Source organism: Herpailurus yagouaroundi, unplaced genomic scaffold (genome assembly GCF_014898765.1).
Source record: "Herpailurus yagouaroundi ecotype Mexico unplaced genomic scaffold, PumYag 28, whole genome shotgun sequence".
Lineage (NCBI taxonomy): Eukaryota > Metazoa > Chordata > Mammalia > Carnivora > Felidae > Herpailurus > Herpailurus yagouaroundi.
The window spans coordinates 89,748,221-89,771,374 of record NW_024412376.1 but is presented as its reverse complement, the minus strand read 5'-3'; the positions used below and the strand labels follow the sequence as shown (position 1 = coordinate 89,771,374).

The 23,154-nt window shown below is 38.6% G+C and overlaps 1 long non-coding RNA gene across 2 annotated transcripts in view; it reads right to left on the bottom strand.

Annotated features, from left to right (window-relative positions):
• Positions 1–4,670: 4,670 nt before the first annotated feature.
• LOC121032354 (uncharacterized) overlaps positions 4,671–23,154 on the bottom strand; it is a 173,776-nt gene continuing 155,292 nt past the window's right edge. Inside the window, exon 6 of one of the 2 annotated variants that reach the window (XR_005791255.1) lies at positions 4,671–4,709. This is a non-coding gene — a long non-coding RNA (uncharacterized LOC121032354). Of the gene's footprint in view, positions 4,710–22,198; positions 22,265–23,154 lie in introns of those variants that run through there. The other variant, XR_005791254.1, reaches the window with a different exon arrangement.

The window sequence follows — 23,154 nt, the reverse complement described above, 5'->3', positions numbered from 1 at the left end:
AGAAAGGAGAACATGGCTTCCGCTTCCCTTCCACCTTGCAGATCTGATATGAACGTAGCTCCTAGTGGAACCAACCCCAGAACATGCATCAGAGATTCTGGGAATGTAGTTTCCGAGTGTCCTACCATCCCCAAACAAAGAAGAACATACAAGTGGAAATAGTGCTAAATTGCTAACAGATAACGTGTAGGTAGGAGGTGGGATTGAGGCAAATTCTGTCCCAGTGATACTGTCCAAAAACATTTGAGCTGTGATTTAACAGCTCATGCTACAATTACTGAGGTGAATGATAGTTACAGTATAATCCACTCGCCGTTACCCTTTTAGAAAATTTTGCTCCTTTTTTCCTCCCACTTTTACTTCTTTGACCACTTGGATAGGAAATTTTAATTTCATAAATACTGACTTCAATGATTTAACAGATAAAAACCATATGCTAAATTACTATATATCTGTATCTGTATTACTCTATACCTATGGAGAACATATAGGTGCCAGGCATTGTGCAGGAAGTCATTGTGTGGGGTACAGAGATAGTTCCTGCCTTTCAAGTGCTTACAAATATTAGGAGGCAAAATGAAAATACAAGCAATATAACTCAAGGCAGATTGTGTGCAGTTAACAAAAGGCAGAGGAAGAATTAGAGCAGGAGAGATTCCTAGAAGGTGATGATGAGTGATTGAAGAGAGTTATGGGGAGGAAATGCTCTTTGAGGTGTAAGGATTCTGACAGATGGAAATGGAGTGAGGCACATGGTGAGACAATTTTCCAGAATGAGGAAAGTGAAAAGGGTGAAGAACTTGCTAGAATTAGACTAGAAACAGATACCATGAATGCAGATGATACAGGGGTGGGGAGTATTGCAAAGGAAGCAGCCCATGTGGGGACTTCAGCCCACAAAAGACCAATGTGCAAGCCACCTCCAGGTAGCATCCCCGATGAGAATGTTGGCCCAGGGTTATTTAAAGTTTCCAATTGTTCAAAAGAAGGTGAAAATCCATATTCTAAGGCAAAACCCCTATTTTAAAATGTTAGCATCTAGGGGCCCCTGGGTGGCTCAGTCAGTTGAGCGTCTGACTCTTGATTTTGGCTCAGGTCATGATCCCAGGGTTGTGGGATGAAGCCCCATGTTGAGCTCTGCAATGAGCACAGAAACTGCTTGAGATTCTCTCTCTCTCTCTCTCTCTCTCTCTCTCTCTCTCTCTCTTCTCTCCCCCTCCCTCAGATCCTCTTCCCTGCTCTCTCTCTCTCTCAAATAAAAATGTTAAATAAAATAAAAATTAATAAATAAAAACTAAAAATAAAATGTTAGCACCTAATTTTTAAAAATTCCAAAAAATCCCAAAACAAAACGAAACTAAAGCCATGTACAATTTAGTATATGTGCTGCTTAAGCAAGCACAAGCCATGTGTAATTTCAATAAAACATATCTATCATCCATATATGGCCCAATGACCATGTATTTGCAGGCTTTAGGAGATGCTTCCTGAGGTCCCATCCAAGCAATTCTAGTTTCAATCATGAACCTCATTCTCACTGAATAATATATGCTCTAAAATTATGCACATTAAGCATTACCTCAGAAACTTTCTTCGTACGAATTGTGTGCCTTTAATTCTTTCATAAAGAACTGTAGAGCTCTGAAGACTTTCATTTGCAAGAGGCCTAAGAGTGAAAAGAAGTAACAAGAAGGAGAAAACTGAAGGAAGACCACAAGAAATGCAAATGCTGTGGACATTTACTGGTGCAACCAATCTTTATCAACCTCTGAGACTGAAGACAACTGCTTTCCTTTACTTTTACAAATGGGGAAATGATAATGAAAAGCATTTGTCACAGAGGAAAAATTTTGACTCATCTGGAGTAACAATTATTAGCTACCCTAGCAGAATAATATACTGAATGCTTCTGGTTATTTACAATCCAGTCTACTTGGGGAGCTTGGATGGCTCAGTCGGTTAAGCATCCAATTTCAACTCAGGTCCTGATCACAACCATTATCATATTTTATGACGCCAATCAAACATGCATGAACATCACAGTGACATTATGATTTAGGCCAACGTTTGTAACCATCACTGCAATAATTGGGAGAATTTTGTTCTAATACTGATGCCAAGGCCTCATCCCCAGAGATCCTAACTTAGTAGTCCAGATTGGGACCCCAGCATCTGTATGTTTTCAGATGCTTTAAAATAATTTTATTATTTAAAAAGTAATTGTTAGGGGCACCTGGGTGGCTCAGTAAGTTAAGCATCTGACTTTGGCTCAGGTCATGATCTCACAGTTTGTGAGTTCGAGCCCCACGTTGGGCTCTGTGCTGACAGCTCAGAACCTGGAGCCTGCCTCAGATTCTGTGTCTCCCTCTGTCTTTGCTCCTCCCTTGCTGGCACTGTCTCTCTCTTTCTCAAAAATAAACATTAAAAAAAATAAAATAAAATCCAGCCTACTGTGATATACAGAATCTCCTCTTACATTTGTGGATATTTTTTATTTTTTAAAAATTGAGTATCAACAAATTATTTCTCAAAAACTGTGTGATCATGTTTTCTGCCCATTTCTTCACTGGATTATTTGTTTTTTGGGTGTGGAGTTTGGTGAGTTCTTTATAGATTTTGGATAATAGCTCTTTGTCCAATATGTCATTTGCAAATATCTTTTCCCATTCTGTTGGTTGACTTTTAGTTTTGTTGATTGTTTCCTTTGCAGTGCAGAAGCTTTTTATCTTCCTGAGGTCCCAATAGTTCATTTTTGCTTTTAATTCCCTTGCCTTTGGAGGTGTCACGTAAGAAATTGCTGCAGCTGAGGTCAAAGAGGTCCTTTCCTGCTTTCTCCTCTAGGGTTTTGATGGTTTCCTGGCTCACATTCAGATCCTTTATCCATTTTGAGTTTATTTTTGTGAATGCTGTGAGAAAGTGGTCTAGTTTCATTCTTCTGCATATTGCTGTCCAGTTCTCCCAGCACCATTTGTTAAAGAGATTGTCTTTTTTCCATTGGACATTCTTTCCTGCTTTGTCAAAGATTAGTTGGCCATACTTTTGTGGGTCCAGTTCTGGGTTCTCCATTCTATTCCCTTGGTCTATGTGTCTGTTTTTGTGCCAATACCATGCTGTCTTAATGATTATCTTAAAAAGTGAGAATAAACTGAGGGTTGATGGGGGGGGTGGGAGGGAGGGGAAACTGGGTGATGTGCATTGAGGAGGGCACCTGTTGGGATGAGCACTGGGTGTTGTATGAAAACCAATTTGACAATAAACTTCATATAAAAAAAAAACTGTGTGATCATACCCTTTAACATGACAGGAAAAAGGATACTAACAGGGCACATGTCAATAAGTGAAATGAGTGCCTAAAAAGTAGCCTTAGTGTTGTCTTGCTCTCCAAGCAGTTTTAAACAAAGCTGAATGCTGTACCAGTGAAATATAGTAGCTCTCTTTTTTGCAAGAAACATCACAAAAGAAGCAAAAAGTAACACAAGCCACTATATAAAGAAAGTTTCTACTTTCATTCAAACAGGCAAATGTTAATATTGGATTGTCTACGTTAATACCTCTGATCATGTAAGTCTTATGTGTGACATCTGCCACCAGGGGAAATCATGTTCATCCATTTCAAGGTACACTAGGGCTCCTCAGGGGAATCTCCTTTCATAGGGCCGTTCTATATCCTTAGAAAACATTTCAAACTAGAAACTTTGATAGATATTCTAACTGAGCTGTTCCCAGTAGTGGTGTTTTTCAATAACATAGTAGAGTACCTAATGGAATGTAATGAAAAAGATCAACAATAAAATGGACAATTTCAGAAAAAGCAAAAAAAAAAACCACCTGACAAGGTTTCTTTCTGCTTATGAGTTACCACTTCACAGAGCAAGCACCGTGGAGTGTATGTGAGCATTCATAGTTTCAGCTTCAGAACAAAGAATAAGTCTAAAAAGGTAAAAATGAAAATGTGTGCTGTTCTGCCGCAGTGTAGCTGAGAGTTATAAAGGCCCTGTGAACAATATTGAGTTTGGGGTGGTACAATCACATCACCAAAGATTTACCTTCACTCTGTAAACTCAATATAGGGCAATAACAGTCTATTACAAGCAGAGCAATACAACATCAAAGGAATGTTTAAAAGAACTAGACAGAACCTTTAAATCACCAGAATTGAGTTATCTTCCCCCAAAGGAAGCACCATGGGAGAGATCTTAGCAGGGTTCTTCAAGAGGTATTACTAATTTACCATAAGTTATATTTAATACATTTTTTAAACGTGTTTGTAATCTCTCTCCACTTTTTAGAACACAGAGCAATAAATTAAAAGAGAAACAGTCCCCAAAGAGCAAGAGAGTGGGAGAAAAAATGACAAGAGTTTTATTTTGGGGAGGAGGGTTAGCGTTTCAAATAATTCTGCCATAGCTGAAAAGTCTGTGTAAGATCTGTCCTCTCCCACTTTCAACGTTTTTTGTTTTTTGGTTTTTTTTTTATTTATTTTTGGGACAGAGAGAGACAGAGCATGAACGGGGGAGGGGCAGAGAGAGAGGGAGACACAGAATCGGAAACAGGCTCCAGGCTCTGAGCCATCAGCCCAGAGCCCGACACGGGGCTCGAACTCACAGACCGCGAGATCGTGACCTAGCTGAAGTCGGATGCTTAACCGACTGCACCACCCAGGCGCCCCTGTCCTCTCCCACTTTCAAAGAGACTCTTCAAATCTGAACCTAGAGAAAAAATAGTAACTTTTTATTATTTATATTTATAAATTAATCAGTCTTCAAATTCTGTTAAAAACAGGACATTCACAACATTTTAGAAAAATGGTAATAAATTCTCTTTAACATCTCCAGTGAGAAATAAGCAATTTTATTCCACCTTCTTATGACTAAAACGAACATTTGAGAAGTTGAATTTCTGGTCTAGGTCATGTCAGAAATGGCAGTAGAATTTATTGTGGAGAAGTACTGGTCATTGTTGGCAGTGTGCTTAGTTTAATGACGTTTTGATATATTAGTTTTTTACATATAAAAAGATGTTAATTCCCTGAATGTATTGCAAAGGCTTATTGTTACACATTTTAATCTAAATCCAAGCATTTGTGTTTCCCATGAAGGGCAAATGGAACTATCGAGTATTATCAAAATTTTTCATCATCTGTTCATGTCTCATATTTGCATACATAAAATCATAAATTTCTATATGATACTAATAGAACCGCTCCTCCAATTCTTTCAAAAGTTATACCCTTTTCTGCCTTTTGTTTAGCATTCTGGTTTTGGTTTACGTTATCTTGATTTATACCAGACATATGTATGCAAAGAGATTTTAAGTTCTAGATAATTTGTATCCATACTGGCTTTTCAATACGTTATTATTTTTTTTAAGCGCTGCAAAACACACCCACAACAGGTGCATGAAACTGCCTGTAACACATGCCATATGGGGGAAGTACTAGGGTTTGTCCCTTTTGATATAGAATGGTTTTATTGGTGTCATACTGTGTAAGCTTTTATAATAAATCATATCATACATGCATCTATACTTATGTAGCTGGTGTTGGGAAATATTTAATTCATGTTTATAATGCTTTTAATTTTATAACCAGCTTCCTAAATGTCTTTACAGTTGACCTTTATGTTAAGATTATTTCCCTTTAAATTTCCCATTTACCAGATAATCTTTTTCAGATATTCGAATTGTGCTGCTGTTTTTCTTCTTTGGAACATGTTCTTCTTCATACTAATACTGTTCATTGAAAGGCAAAATTCTGATTCATATTTTTTATACTCTTGCCTGGGCAGGAAAAAAACTAACTTCATTAGTTATTTAGTACTAGCATTTAGTACTAGTATGAATATTAGTATTAATATTAGGTGGGTTTTTGGCATTCCATTATTTGCAACAATTGTAAATGTGATTAGAATAGGTGAACCCAACATGTGCTTGCAGGTCTATCAAGGTTAGCTTGTTTGTAGTTGTAAGATTTCAAATTACAACTAGGAACTCTCATTTTTCCCCCTATCCATTCAACTTGTATTAATTGTATCACAAAAATCCAATATCCAACCAGAAGCATCATATCATATGTAGCTCTCATGTCACAACAAACACCACACTGATGTTTGTCCATTGGTTGATGTCACCACAGTGGTTAAAAGAACAGGTACTCTGGAGTCAAACATGACTTTGAAATTCTGCTCATCTAGTTAATAGTTGTATGACTCTGCCTCAGTTTCTCTTCTACAAAACAGAGAGAACAATAATGTTTACAGGTTGCTATAAAGATTAAATCAGATACCATTTATAAATGCCTACTGTCGTGGCAAATAATATGTACCCAAGAAATGTTAGCTATTCTGATTGGAAAAAATATATTCAGAAATGCTCCAATGCCTTCCAGTTAGTATGATGAATATTATAAAGTTTTACCCAACCACAGAACCCACTGACTGTGATAAAACCAAATTAGAATGTTTACTCTTGTGCAGAGATTATGAACCAACACCTGTTGCTTAACAGTAGTGGGACTCATACCAAAAATCAATGAATGAGTAACCACCCTAAACAGCTATCACTTTCATAAGGCAGTTGGTTCTATAGTCTAGACCCGTTTAAGAATTGAACAAAGTCACCTGCTGACTATAATAGCCATTCATAGGAGTGATATAAAATTTAATGTTAGTGATTATCTGCTATGATCTGACATCATGTGTGTATTGCCTTCCACGTCTTGCTTGAAGGACATTTTAGCAACAATACTTAAGAATGTTTCATTATTAGGGCTTAAGTACCATCAATTTTTACTAAATCTTGGCCCATAAGAAAACTACAATTCGATGTACCTGGGTCTTCAGTGCTTTTAAGTAAAGTAGAGGAGAGAATATGATTACTGTCAGAAAGAGACAATTGATAGCAAAGACAGCTTGCTAGATTTTTTTTAATAGGAGAAGCATACTCTTTCAACAGTGAAGCTTGAACAAAAATTTGCAATAAATATCTTATTAAATGTTTATTAATTTCCTCTTAACATTTGGTATTAATTGGCCAACCTTGTCCTTGGGTTTTATTTGGAAATATCTTTGCTTCTGGACTGGTGTGTCCCTTTTGGGCCTTACCCACTTCCTATCAAGTGGCAGAAGTAGATAGTCAATTCACTATTTCCAGGTAAACGGTCATCACAATCTCAGAAGTCACTCTTCCCTCCTAAGACAATTCTATGAGTAACACAGAAATAGCTAAAAAGTCAACGCTATCTTGGTTAAGTTATTAAACCAAGATAGTCATTTGTAAGTCATTGTAAGTCGCTTGTAAGTCATTAAAATGTATTTATTTATTTCATTTGTGATTACATGTATTTATTTGGGCTTAAATTGAGTCTACTATTTTCCTTTAAATTGGCTGTAGACAGAATCTATGTTTTTCACTTTTTTTTCTTCCACTTCTTCAGTACTTGCTCTTCCAAAGCACTTAAATATGGCATGTAGTATGTTCTCAAGAACGTAATGAAGGATAAGCTTGTCTAAGATCCATTAAAAGATCAAGAGATCTTTAATGGGTTGAATAACTTAATTTGCTATATTATTATTATTATTATTATTATTTTAATACAGATTGAAACATTTACCTAAAGAACTGACAATACTTTGTCATGTTTTCAGATATTGCATGGCAAATATGAGTAAGTAAATCAGTGAATTAATGCATGAGGACAGATAGAAGAGTTCCAACTTCTACAAACTATAGCCAATTAATGCAGACTAAGAATTTCTAGTCATTAAGACTAATGGTCTTCCTGACCTTCTCAAATACAAAATGAAATGTAAGTATTACACTACCTTGTATCTCAATGGAAGTTGATAAGCAGGGTGAAGTTTCTACTTATTCCCAGCCTAACGACTATGTTGATCATAAAACAAGTGCAAGGACCTTAAATTTCAATGAAATGTGGCCAGTTGCTTCAAAGAACCAATTCTGGATCTACTACTCTTGGGTCTGAGAGACATATCGGATTCTGGATGTGTTAGAGGATTACCTCAGTCTGGGAATTAATCTCACCCCAATATTTCTTAAGATTAGACTAATCTCTTAAGGTAATTTTGGGTGAGATGCCAAGATTTTTCAAATTAAGGCCTGACTTATGAATACGAGACCATTCTCACTACTCCCCCAGCTTAAGTTGCCAGCTACGTGGTGGCATATGATGGTATATGGTAGACTATTCTAGTTACCAGCCCTTATTCTATCTACGGTCTTCTGCTACTCCTCCTAACAAAATTCTAGGTGTTCTTCAAGATATGGCTAAAATATTATCTTTTTTCTCCATTGTTTCAGGGGTCATTTCTAAACCTTACCATTCACATGCCCATCGCCTCCTTCTTTAGTTCAGCCATTTATTTATTCAACATATATTTTTGAATATCTATTATGTACCAGATACCTTTGTATTTCATCTGAACCAAGCAGATAAAAATTCCCTGCCATCGTAATGCTTGATTTCTGATGGGAGAATAATTAATTATTCCTTCTATATTCTCATATCACTTTATTATTACATTTGTCACATTTATTGTAGATAATTGTTATGTGTATCTCTTACTGGATAGCAAAGGCCAGGTAACATTTATCTTTTCAATTTTTATCACCAGCACCCAGCACATTGCCTTGCACCATGACATCAGGGAAAAGGCAAAACAAACTTTACAGTTTTGAGGCTCCTAATTAAGTTTAAATTTGTTCAGTATCTATGTTTTGTTTATCTATTATTACTTAAGAAGTTAACTGAAAACTTAGTCATTTAAAATAATGTTTATGTTTTTCTCACAATTTCGTAGTTCAGAAATTTGGGGGGCACCTGGGTGGCTCAGTCGGTTGAGTGTCTGACTCTTGATTTAGGCTCAAATTAAAAAAAAAAAAAAAAAGAAATCTGGAAAAGGCAAGGTAGTTTATCTGCGATTCACATGGCTTCAGCTATGGCTATTGTTGTGGCTGGGGCTGGAGGATCTCTTTCAGGATAACTTCTTTATTTATATTTTTGGTACCTTGCAGAAACTCTTTCTTTTTTTCCTTCCTTCTTTCTTCTCTCTCTCTCTCTCTCTCTCTCTCTCTGTCTCTCTCTCTCTCTCTCTCTCTCTCTCCATCAGTTCTCATCCTTCAGGGCTGCTCCATGAGATATGGGTTTCCATAGCATGGTGTCTCAGGATAGTTACACCTCTTACATGATGGATGGTTTCTAAGGTGCAGAAAGCAAGAACTGCCAGGCCAGTTAAGGGCTCCAACAGGAACTGTAACTGCATCATTTTACCATGTTCTAGTGGCCAAAGAAGCCGTGAAGACTGCCTGGATTTAAGAAGATGGAGAAATAGATACCACTTCTTGATAGTGAAATAGCAGTTGAATGGATGACATTTTATAGCCATCTTTGGAAAATGCCATAATCTGTGATAGCTGTCTCATATGTCTTATCAGTCATAATATGTGTAGGGGAAAAGATCATCACTGAAGTAAAACTTAAATTGTTATTGAACAATAACCAAAACAAAAAAACAAACAAACAAAAAAACCTACTCCTATGGCAAAAATTTTATTTTAAAATGCTAAATGAGTAGTGATTAAAAAAACATTCAGTAAACAAGAATCCTAAAAGCTTCTAATATCAATTTATTTTTTAAATACATCAAAGTCATTACAGGGGATTTATTGAGATTTTGAGACTCAAGATCTTTGATATTTAAATCATGTTTCTTGTAAAACTTAACACAATTCTGAGTTATTTCTCAGATACGTATTTCTCATTAATATTTAATACAACTTTAGGGGCGCCTGGGTGGTGCAGTCGGTTAAGCGGCCTACTTCAGCCAGGTCACGATCTCACGGTCCGTGAGTTCGAGCCCCACATCGGGCTCTGGGCTGATGGCTCAGAGCCTGGAGCCTGTTTCCGATTCTGTGTCTCCCTCTCTCTCTGCCCCTCCCCCTTTCATGCTCTGTCTCTCTCTGTCCCAAAAATAAATAAAAACATTGAAAAAAAAATTTTTTTTTAAATATTTAATACAACTTTACAGTTTTAGTTGAGATAATCCTTGATTTCTTAGGCTATTGTGACATGGTTCCCCAAATCAATCCCAATAGGATTAAGAAGCTCAAGCACACATCACCTCATTTTCTAGACTCCTTTCATGATATAGCATATTATGTGTCCTGATTTTTTTTTCCAGCGACTTACAGCCCATTGGAGAGCTCAATTATTTATTGAAGGAAAATTTTCCACATGGTAAAAGGCTAAATAATTTTGTTTTCTGAGACATTATGGGTGTGTATATCAATTGTGGTTTTGTATGTATTCATATTTGAGGTGTTGTAGTTTAAATCATTAATTTTGTATTATGTTACACAGCAAATTGTTTCTTGCTCTTTGTACTCTATCCATGTTATAGTATTTATAACATAACACTTCATATTTAAACCAGTCTTGGTTTACCCAAGGCAGCATTTATAATTTTGTTGTAATGTAAATTAGTATAAATTTACTTAAATGATCAGCAGTATTAATACAAGGCAAGACATTGTCATAATGCAGATATGAGAACTCTGGTTTATTACCTGAGGTAGAAAGCCCCTTTATTTATCATTCTCTTTAATAAAACATTCAAACTGAAAATAAGCCAAATTCTTCTAGGAAGCTACTGAAATGTCTCTCTGGAGAAGGAAATCTACTACTGAAGAAGACTTTTTTTGAGAATCAAATTAAGACCTTTGGCCAGAAAAAAAAGGCAGTGTGTATTTGAAAGTCAAATCAGACCAAGGAGTTGGTGAAATAACCCTGAAAGAATCCTGTTTGCCTGTGTGCATTTTCAACACTGTAGGACGGGCTATAAGAGTCCTGTGCTGTTGATACGCCACTCCTGTGAGCCATGCAGGGCACGCTCTTGTGGATACCTTTCCTTCTGAAGATGGTCATGTTTTCTGTGTGCTAGACGTGAATGGACACTACCACAAACAAATTGATAATTGTGCAATACCACCTGAAAACTGAGCTCCCCTGGCTATAACATTACAATCAATCAAATCTGGGGTGTTACTGCTGAACTCTTTCTCTTACACTGCTTTATAAAGTGTTAAACAAAATAATCAAAAAGCATTGTAAATTAGCTATACATTTATTTCCACTTCAGTATTTTAAAATCTAAGCTTTAAGTCTTTTCTGAACATTTAGAATAATCAAGTTGAAATGATTTAATGATACCATAGCTCAATTAAGTGAAACCTTAAGATATCATCCACCTTATGAGTCTTTAAAATGGCCCTCTCCGTATACGTAGTATCCAGATCTTGGTGTCTAATACTGTTTCCCACTAAAAGGAATCAGGACTCCTTGGAGAAATGGCTGGGTCCAGAAATGGGATAGGAGGTATGCAAGATAAGCCTAGAATATCTTATTAGACCAGCAGTGAGGCTGTTCTAAATAAATAAATAAATAAATAAATAAATAAATAAATAATGCATGTTACAAGACTCAGGAGAAAGCTTGAAGGTATTCTACTACTCACATCAAGGACAACTTGAGCACAAAATAATTAAGTATACTAACTAGCATAATGAACAATTCCAAAAAAATTGGAGTTCATGAGTTCATATCAATAAGAAGTAGATAAATAAATAGGAGAAAAGGGAGTACTGTAGATTATATTAAAATGTTAAGTGCCAACTGGCAAATGAGGAAAAAGTACAAGAGTTGGAAAGTCAGCATTTGCAATCATCAGAGTAAACACTGGATCAGACATGAATCGCTAATGGAGAATATATCTGGGGAAAAGTTTTGGTGAAGAGCACATTTGCCTGCTCTTAAAATGCCTTTCCATAGATTGATTATTAGTTACAAAAGAAAAGTGATATTTATACATGGAGAAATCAAACAGTATATTGATTGGGTGATCTAAACACCGTCAATGAGAAGTACATAGACATTGTGTGAGTTTGGATGAGATATCCTGAGAAAGCTATAATATCACCTATGTAATATTCCAAACAAAAATACATAATGAGAATATAAGCATCAGTTGGTATCAGATATATGCTAAATGAGGAACAAACGTTCTGAAATAAAAACGGATGGGAGACTGTAGTCTTCAAAACTGTCAGTGGCACAAAAGACAAAGAAAGATTATGGAAATGTTCTACATTTAAAAAGACTACACACGATCTCGCGGTCCGTGAGTTCGAGCCCCGCGTCAGGCTCTGGGCTGATGGCTCAGAGCCTGGAGCCTGTTTCCGATTCTGTGTCTCCCTCTCTCTCTGCCCCTCCCCCGTTCATGCTCTGTCTCTCTCTGTCGCAAAAATAAATAAACATTGAAAAAAAAAATTTAAAAAGACTGCAAAGACATGACAACTAAATACAATACCACACTCCAGAGTGGACCCTTACCTAGAGTGGGAAAAGGTATTGGATCCAGCTCCTAAAATTGAAATTATAAGGATAATAGAGTTAACAAAGGTACTCTATCAATCTTAATTTACTAAAATTGTTAACTGAACTGTAGCTATACAAGAGAATATCCTACTGAGAAATATTCACAGAAGTATTAAGGGGTAAAGGACCATGATATATGTAGCTTACCCTGATGTGATTCAAAATATATGCATGAAGAGAGAGAGAGAGAGAGAGAATTTGAGCCAATGATAAATCAAATGAAGTAAGAGAGAGATAATAAGTGAATCTAGGTAATGAATATCAGGATGTTATTTGATCTATACTGCTTCTTACAACTTTTCTAAAATTTTGAAATTATTTCCAATAAAAAGTTAGAAATAAAAAAAAAAACAACCCTGTGAATGGAGCAGCACGTACAAGAAGAAAAACATTGCTGTTTCCCACTGGCAGACACTCCAGCATGTAATTGAGTATGCCCAAAGCCATTATGCAGAAAACCAGGAATTATTGTGTGCCCACATCTCAAATGAACCTGATTCCGATTAATGTAGTAGGCAGTCTTGGTAGTTAACTAAACTGCCTTCAAATCAAAGGCAGTGTGGTACAGGTCATGGGATTGGGTTAACTGTAAAAAGCCTCGTCCTTAAGTCCCCAGGTGATACCTGACACACTCAAGCACTAACTTTGCAGGCTTGGGTACAGAAGATAAGCAAAAAGTCACACAGTGGTTCCTTTGCATTTGGCCCAGTGGCCAAGTTTAAAAGGACAAACAGGCTGTACTGCAAAGAAGGTGAAATGCTTAAATGTCAGAGAAGCATTGTTAGGACCTATCTGTATGCACAGCAACTATCGTGTGTTCCAAAAAGAAGAGAGTACATTTCATGAAGGGAAATGGGAATAAAAGACTGTATCCTGTTTTACCATTCCCAGAAGACTCAGAAAAAAATCTTTTAACAATTTAAATGTTGTTGACTTTACTGACCTATGTATTGTATCAGTCTCAAAACCAAGGGAAAATATACAAAGTGTTTATCTATTTCTCAGCTGGGGGCACAACAGGGAAGCCAATCAGCATTAGTCTTCCCTTGTAAAGGGTGGCATCTACTTTCTAATACATTTCAATACATCACTAGGAACTATAAACCTTGACTGATTCTTTTGCCTTGTATGTGCTCCACTAAAGGCTTTAATGAAAGTCTGGTAAAAGATCGTTTCATCTAAAAGATATGTCAAATAAAGCTTTTTTTTTTCCTTTCTGACAAGATGATCTATTTTTTCTCATTTTATCTTTTAAAAGTATATTTCCTGTACATATGGAATTATTTAGCTAAAACTATTGGTGTAGTAAATTGACTTTAAAAAAATTTCATGTTTATTTATTTTTGAGAGAGAGAGAGAGAGAGACCGACAGAGTGTGAGTGGGGGAGGGGCAGGGAGAGAGGGAGACACAGAATCGGAAGCAGGATCCAGGCTCTGAGCTGTCAGCACACAGCCTGACGCGAGGCTCGAACCCACGAACCGTGAGATCATGCCCTGAGCCAAAGTTGGACGCTTACCCGACTGAGCCACTCAGGCGCCCCTAAATTGATTCTTTATTATACAGTGATGAATAATTGATTCTTTACACTTTTCTCAATAAACTGGGACTCTGAATCAGATTGAGAAGCTGTCTGAACTGCAGCAGAATTAGCAAGGAAAAGTTTTGAATAACTGAGTTAAAGTCGTACAAGAAAAGGGGTGAAGATGAGTGCCTGGGTGGCTCAGTCGGTTAAGCATCTGACTTTGGCTCAGGTCATGATCTCATAGTTTGTGAGTTGGAGTCCTGCGTAGGGCTCTGTGCTGACAGCTCAGAGCCTGGAGCCTGCTTGGGATTCTGTGTGTGTGTGTGTGTGTGTGTGTGCGCGCGCGCGCGCCCCTCCCCACGCATGCTCTGTCTCACTCTCTCTTTCTCTTTCTCTCTCGAAAATAAACATTAAAAATTTTTAAACATATTTTAAAAAGGGATGAAGAATACCAACTCTCAGAGGAGGGCGTTCTCTGGCTTGCTGGGATTTGGGCAGCTCAGCACCTCCACACAATCTTAGATGTCACTCTGTGCCAGTTCTGAAATATTCCCGCCCCCCTTTATAAAGTGCTTCGTTCAAAACAGTGCTCTTTCTGTATCACCTTCTGATTTTTCTTTTCTTTTGTTATAAATAAGAAGACGGCAGTTTGGTTAGTTCAGTGAAGCAGTGATGGAAGGGAGATCAAAGAAAAGCCAGAGTCTTCAATTGCAGCCCTCTTTCTATTGCAAGTGGAGGAACCCAGGGGGCATGTCCTAGGGCAAATCATTGCATTGCTTTAGAATTGTTATCTCTTATTTAAAACTTGTGAAACATAAAGAATTAAATTGTTAGAAGAGTTGAAAACATTTTACATGAGTTTTATTTAAATAATAAGTAAATCCTGAGAAATCTGGATCTCAGAGTCAGAACCCCCACCTTTGTAGTCAGGTTTCCTTGCTTCATTAAGTCCCAGTTTCTTAGTTTGTAAAATGATGATAATGCAAATACCTGTCTCATATGCTTCTGCAAAGACTGACTGAGATCATGAACAGGGCCTGGTAAATACTGTCAACTGGTATTAGTTATTGGTGTTTTCATTACAATTATATCAAGATCACCCAGTTGACTGTCCATCCGTCATGGTGATGGATCTTCTCAACGTACTTGAGCTGTCCTTTCAAGACCCCTTGTCCCATTATGATGTCCTCGTTTTTCCCAGGTGCCACTATAAAGTCTAATACCTTTGGGGATTATAAGTTTGCATGTCTGGTTCTTCTTACTAGCTCCTTCAGTGGGGAGATGGTGTCTGTCCCAACTCTAGACCTTATAGCAGAGCCCGGCCTGCACTCAACCCAGCATTTGCTAACATCTATTTGGCACCAACCAGTGCTAGGTCTTCGTGTAAGCACCTAACCTGTACAGCCTCATTCTCACATGACATCATCCCATTCTACCTCTCTGAGTTAGAGATTACAGCATGATTCTAATTTTACAGTTGAGGAAAATGAGAAGGTGAAAACTTCATGAACATCACCCAGTAAGAGATAGAGCTGGTGGTTCGACACCAGGCTGCTTCCCAGAGAAACTGCACCCCTATCCATCTTGCATTTTGCCTCCTAGGGAATGTGCACTACACGGAGACATGCTCCCATTCTTCTCAGGCAAATGATAAGATCAAGGACATATGTTACAACCAATAAACTGAGCAAAACTAGCCGGGGCCTATGTTTGTACCTTGTTCTAAGCAGAGTAAGACAAAGGATGCTCTTCCCACCAGATCAAGTATGGAATAATTCTTAATTCTAAAGGAGAAAACTGAGAGCCGAAGAGTGAAGCTACATACCTAAGATCACTCATTTGATTCAAGCTAACCATCCTCTGGTCCAGGGGCTCTCAAACTCTGACTTGCAACAGAATTACAAAGGGGGCTTGTTAAAACACAGAAATAGAGACCCTATTCTCAGAGTTATAAATTCAGCGTATCTGGGATACTTGCATTTCTAGTAAGTTCCTCATAATGTTGGCCTGGAGACCACACTGAGAAACACAGTTCTAGTCAAAGCTCAACTTACAGTTCTATGCTATGTGCCTCGATGGTTCCTTGGCTCATTACCTGAAGTCATACAACATTGGTGAATTGTTCTTTATACACAATCATGCAGCCTGGTGCCACAGATGTCTAATCATAATTTCCGCTTACAAATCTAAGAAATAATATTTCAGCACCATCTCCAGCTATACAACAGAGGCATTTTCCACGTGCCCATCACCATTATAGAATGATTCAAGTTGTTCCTGACATCAAGGAAAATAAAGTCTGATAGGGATATATGAGTTTGTCCTCTTGAATTCCTAGATTTTGTGTGAGGAAATAGACAAAATTGGTCCATGAACATTATACAGGTTATACACTATATGGATGATCATTATTCTGAGTAAAAAGCAATGTAGCACTACTGGCATAATAATATTTTCCAGCTATAAATGACTTTTGGCCCCACTTACTTGTTTCTCTTGTTCCCTTTCCCCGTCAAGGCAGATGGTCTGCTCTCAGTTCTCTGCTATTCCCGAAGAGAGATTAGGTCGTGATGAAAAAATTGTTACTAATAAATCTTACTTTGATTTCCTAAAATCTAATCCCTGGAGACAATGCTAAGATGCCTCCAAGACAAAACAGGAAGGACTGTCTCCCAAGACTTTAAAAAGATTCCTCACAAGAGGATGAAACATAGGACAAGGTTATGAGTGCATAGGGAATACAGTCAATGGTATTGTAATAGCACTGTATGGTGACAGGTGGTTTCTACCCTTGTGGTAAGCATAGCATAACATACAGACTTGTTGAATCAATCACTAGGCTGTACACCTGAAATTAATGTAACATCATGTGTGAACTATACTTCAATTTGAGAGAGAGAGAGAGAGAGAGACAAGATTATGAAGGCAGTGGTCCATGGGTGGTGGTGAGAAGCACCCTGAACTCTGTGCCTGGGCAGATCCCTGTGAAGACAGAGAATAAATACTGCACAAATCATTTAAGAAGAGAGGCCACAAACAGCTTCATAGATTTGCACTCTCATGCAGTTTAAAAGTACCGGAAGTATTTGCACCTGGCAAAACATACTGGAAAGTAATGGGGAGTGTCGCACAAATTGACAGGGGCCTTGAGATGAGAAACAAGGGACATCTAAGTGGTTAGCAACCTATATCGGGGAATGAGAAGATGCCTTCAACACAAATGAATCCTTGGTCAGATGCACACTACTGCAGTGCCTTGGACTATGTGACCCCATCCAGCTTAAACACATCCCCCTCAAGATGACAGAGCACCACAGACTGCCCAAGATTAATTGCCCAGACTCATAGAAGTTACTTTGAGCAATTACTTATGTGAACTGAGAATTAACTCCAGCAGTTTGAACAGGAAAGTCGTAAGCCCTCATACTTAGTAAGGAGCCCCAGGTAGTATTTACCATCTGGGAGTCGGGGAGCAGTTAGGAATTTCAGGAAATATTTCAAGGAGCCAACATATTACTAGAAGCCAAAAATAGTTTAAATTCTACAGAAACCCCTACTAGATAGATGGCAATATCAGCATCAGATACGCTTTTTTTCCTTCTGCATGCAAAAAGTCTTTTCCATTTATGCCAAAATTTAAGTCATAGAAAATTGACAGAGGTGTTCTGAGTGGTAATTTTAAAAACAGTGTCTTTCTGATGTTATTTTACTGCTCTTCTCCATTTTTTAAATATTTGTTCCCAGTACAATACCAAGGTGTAAGTAGAGAAGAATATATCCCAAGATTGGCTATAAAGTCATATCAAGTTTTAACATTTTTATTATTAAGGGCAGTGATCGAAATTTTTTGTTAATCCTTGTTTAAATTAATATAGCCCATTTAATCCTTCCACTTTAAAGGCTGTGAATTTTATTTCACACCGTGCCATCAGTATTTAGCTGTTCCTTCTGGGGTACAAATAGTCTTCCTCTCTAACTTTTCAGCTAATTACTGTCTTCTCCTTGCTTACTGGAGGACTGAAAATACAGCTACTGTCAGGGCTCCCTAACATCCAGGTAGACATCTTGGGAACACTGATAGAACCGATAACAGGCCATTTTATAGGGACTTAAAAGCTACTCAAGAAATGAACGAGGTCCATTAGACTTTCTGTCATGCATATGATGGGAAAAAATATACCACCATAAGATCCACTCAATTGTCCTGCTGTGACAGCAGTAGCTATTGTGTGAGAGAGGTTTGGGGAAGGTGGCTCCACCTTGGTGTTTATGCTCTGCTGGCTAGTGGGAGTTTCAGGTACAGCATCCTAACAGAAGGGGCTTTGTGATAGGCTATCAGTGACAAACAAGAGCGACAACGTACAGCCCAGTGGTTTGACAAGAAGGAGAAGCTCAACAATGAGAGAATGACCTCCTTCAGTTTCCCATTTCAGTCTGACATTTACTTCCTCACACAAAGCTTAGCTTGGTGTGTTGGGGTCCAAATCACATTTGAACCTTGTACAGAGTGATGAGAGTCAAGCTGAGATATTTTAAGTGCATTTCTTTTCTTTGTACCCTGCTTTGAACTGCTTTTAAACCTACAGATGTTTGGCCCAGCTGTCCAAACTAAGAAGCTGAGAAAGAAACGTGGAAAGTATGTTCCCAGATTAATGTTTTGTTTTCCCGTGTGTGTGTGTGTGTGTGTGTGTGTGCATGCACATGCACATGTGTTAAATATGTCCTGTGTTTGTCCCAGTTAAATATGTCCCAGTATTTGATGTATAGATAAATGAGAGTCTAATAGATAAGCTTCATTTTTTTTCTTATAAAAAGGACTGCTTTTTCCTGAAGAGCTATATCTATTCTCAACTCAATAAATATTTATTGAGCATGTACTACTCAAAATTACACTGCCTCTTGATGGAAGAGACAAATGCAAAGATAAGCAACACATGGTGTGGTCATTTTCCCTCTGTAAGGAAACTGAGACATGTGGCCAAATAATTATGAAGTATGATATATTGTTATCAATGCCCTGTTCCTTACTGAGGCACTTCCAAGCTTTCCCCACATTTCTTAACTGGCTGATTCTACTCCTCACCTTCTCACTTCTGACATATGACATCACCTATTACCTGAGAAAACCCAACATGAGAAAAGTCACTTCACCTGTCATTATGTAGAAGTTGTTTCAAAAGAGATAAAAATGTGTCAGGGCGCCTGGATGGCTCAGTCAGTTGAGTGTCCGACTTCAGCTCAGGTCATGATCTCGCAGTTCGTGAGTTCGAGCCCCACTTTGGGCTCTGCGCTGACAGCTCAGAGCCTGAAGCCTGCTTTGGAGTCTGTGTCTCCCTCTCTCTCTCTCTCTCTCTCTCTCTCTCTCTCTCTCTTTGTCGCTCCCCCCCACCTCTCTCTCTCTCAGAAATAAATAAAAAACATTTTTAAAAAACATTAAAAAATGTGTCAAAGAGCAGTGTAGGTGCCTGTTCAAAAGGAAACTAGCAGAACCTAACAGAAACCAGGGCTAGTCCTCAGATTTAAGGTTAAAACTTGAATTCGGTGCTAGACCAACGTGTGAGCAGTCTTTTGTATTCTTCGTAATTTCTCCCATCACCTATTCAGACTTTTGCTTTACTTGTATGCGCTCTTGAAAGGGAAAACAAAGCAAACCGGCATGTTGTAGTCATCTTCTTTACCCCAATTTCTGTGCTCCATACAATCATGTGTCTCAGTGAATCCTCACCATGACACTCTGAGGTCAGTAGTGGGATCTTCATGCAGTGGGGACACTGAGGCTCAGCACGATCTCACCGCTAGACAGGACTCACACCCATGTCTGCCCGAATGTAATGTTGCCCATGCAGCACACTGACACTCTGCTCATCTAGCTCCTTCAACTATACATAATAGGGTAAGAAAGGAGTCAGGAAGGAAGGTAGATTCTTACGAAATCCATCAAGTATTTCATACCCTTATAACCAACACAGGTGCAAGCATTCCTTTTTAAAAAGAACCCTTAAAATATAGTCAATCTACTATGGTACATCAATCCTTACTTTCACTGCCAAATGTTATTTTTTAATAATATACGAACTTTTTAAAGTTTTAAGTTTACAGAATAATTGAGTAGATAACATATAAGATTCCTTATATCAACTCCCCGTTCCCCAACCCACCCCCCCCACACACACACACACAGCTTCCTTTACTTTTAACATCTTGCATTAATGGGGTTGATTCGTTAAAACTGATGAACCAATAGTAATACATTATTATTATTATTGTTAACTATAGTCCATAATTTACATTAGTGTTCACTCTTGGTGTTGGATAGTTCTGTGGGTTTTAACAAATGAATAATGACATGTATCCATCATTATAATACCATACAGAGTAGAGTCACCACTGTAAAAGTTTCCTGTGCTTCACCTACTGATTCATTCCTCCCCTTGCTCCCCTGACCGCACCCAGTCCCCAGCAACCACCGAGATTTTCACTGTCTCTGTAGTTTGTCTTTTCCAAAGTACTATATAGCTGGAATCATATAGCAGGTAGCATTTTCAGACTGGTTTCTTCCACTAAGCAGTATGCATTTAAGATTCTTCCAGGTCTTTTCATGGTTTGATAGCTCATTCCTTTGTATTCTTTAAATATCATTTTTTCCAACACACACAATTGTGGCACCTGTAGTACGTCAGACGCCGTGATGAGCACTGAGGATGAATAGGATGCAATGCCTACTCTCAAGGGTCCTGCTGCCTAGCATTAGAGGAAAGGTACGTAAACACAAAAACTAATAGCACTTTATAAGTGTCATAATAGAACTCTATAGGGGTACAAAAGAGGGGCAAAGTGGGGAGAATTCCATTTCACTCCTGGTACAGAGAGTCAGGAATGACTCCCTACAGGATTTGGAGTTGCTGCAGGATCAGCAAGAGCCAGGCAGAACTCTGGGAGCCAAGCTGAAAAGTTCTAGGTGGGACAGCAGGGCACGTTTGAAGAAAGGCGAGAAGCCCAGGCAGAAGCTGGTAGATGTGGACATGGAAATGCTAGCTCCTGAGGTCCCGTCTAGAGCCTGTATTCTCTCTCACTTCCTTCACGTCTCTTCTCAAATGCCCCTGATCAGGGGCCTACCCAGAAGACCCTAGGGAAAAGACACCACCCCCTCCCCACCTCACACCTTTTCTCCTTACTCTCCTTCCTTTTCTCATAGCAACTACCCACTGTAACGTACTGAATATGTATTTTGTATTGTCTGCCTTCTCCCACCAAAATGTACAGCCCCAGGGGCAGGGTCTTTAGCTTTGTTCATGCCCAGCCCACGGTGGGCCTGCCATAAACATGTGCTGTTCCCTCCATGCCTGCAATCCTTCCTGTTAGGATAAAGCACTGTGAAATGATGTACCCTTACTGGTAAACAGGGGAGCAATATTTACATTTTTCCCACAACTGTCACTAAATACATAATATTCTAACTCCCCAGATTCTAATATTGTTTTATTTTTCTGCATTACACTGGGAGACAGAACAAAGAATCTCAAGAGTTTTCAAAAATGTCAGATAACTTTACTGACCTTCACATACTGTAATGCTGACAAAACCTTCTTTTCCAGTACTATTCAAGGCATGCTGTAATAAATACCCCTTGCTACAACCTACCGTAGCCTGGCAGTTACTCAAATGAGAATGTGTTAAGTTAAATACTTAAGTAATTCTCCTAGAGAAAAGCTGGAGATTGGCAACTAATTCCTTATTTTTATACAGCACATCTTGTGCTGGGGTTTGAAATTTTAAAATTAACTCTGTTGTGGTTAGGTCTTGAGGGCTATACCTGGTAAACTTTTCCCTGGGAATTCTGACTTGAGGGACTGGTTATAAGGAAGCAACATGCTCTGAGCACACTAGGTGCACACACTTCAAACAGCACTGCTCCAAGCCCGGATAAAGCCGCCAACATTGAGTTCAATGATCAAAATCATTGGGGTAAATGAGGGGAGAAGAGATCATTTGGTTGTGTGGCCAGAGTGACTGTTTCAGTTTTGGACAGAACTGCCCAGAGTATTTTTTCACTGGGGGGCATTTTATGGAAAGCACTGGCTGTCTTAATCCTTTACCTTCTCAGTTCTTGATCTCACCAGTGTTTTCCTCTGTTGAAACCCATTCATCGTGTCCAGTGCTGTCACTCTGACCTTGACATCACTAATAAATATACCACAGCAAAAAACATCTCAGTGTCAAGCTCCCACCTTTTAGGCATGCCTCCCTTCCCTGCTGTTCTGCTTTTGCGTCTCCAGTGCCAGCGATTATTCAACTGAGTGGGGAAAAGCAAAGGGTTTTGCATTTCCATCATCTCACATCCTCATTTCTTACCTCTCCCAGGCTACATTCCATGGATGACTGTGACCATCAATTTGCCTTTAACTCTTTTTTTGTCCCTCTCCCTCTTTGCCATTTAATTACACCCCAATGCTGGGTAAACTCAATTTGCCCACCTTCTCTGCACCTCTGTGGCTGAACGTTCTTGGAGAAAATCAACAGTCATGCAGATGGGTCTTTCTCTAAATTTATGAAGAGCACTCACCAGTGCCCAGGAATCCTACTGCATTTCCCATTTGAGGCAAATTTCAGATCTTCTTTCTCTGCAAGCCCCCCTCCCCTGCACAGCTCATGAACTCATTTCATTCTTCCCTGAGAAAACAGTAGCAATCCATGGGAACTCCCTCAACTTCCTAACACCAACTTTATTAACTTATCTACATCTACACTCACATTCTCTGCCTTCCTCTAATTCAATGGAGGAAAAAAAAAGTTCCCCAATGCTTAAAATGCCAGCCCCTCCCCTTACTTTCTGGATTTCATCCCCTCTTCCCATATTCAAGAAATTCAAGCTGGCAATTACCCTGTGATTCTCCATAAGTCACTAGACTCTTTCTCTCTACTGGATAATCCAACAAACATACAAATATACCATTAAAAAACAACACCTCCTCGGGAATACAAGCTGGTGCAGCCACTCTGGAAAACAGTCTGGAGGGTCCTCAAAAAACTAAAAATGGAACTACCCTACTACCCAGCAATTGCACTACTAGGCCTTTATCCAAGGGATACAGGTGTGCTGTTTCGAAGAGACACATGCACCCCCATGTTTATAGCAGCACTATCAATAATAGCCAAAGTATGGAAAGAGCCCAAATGTCCATC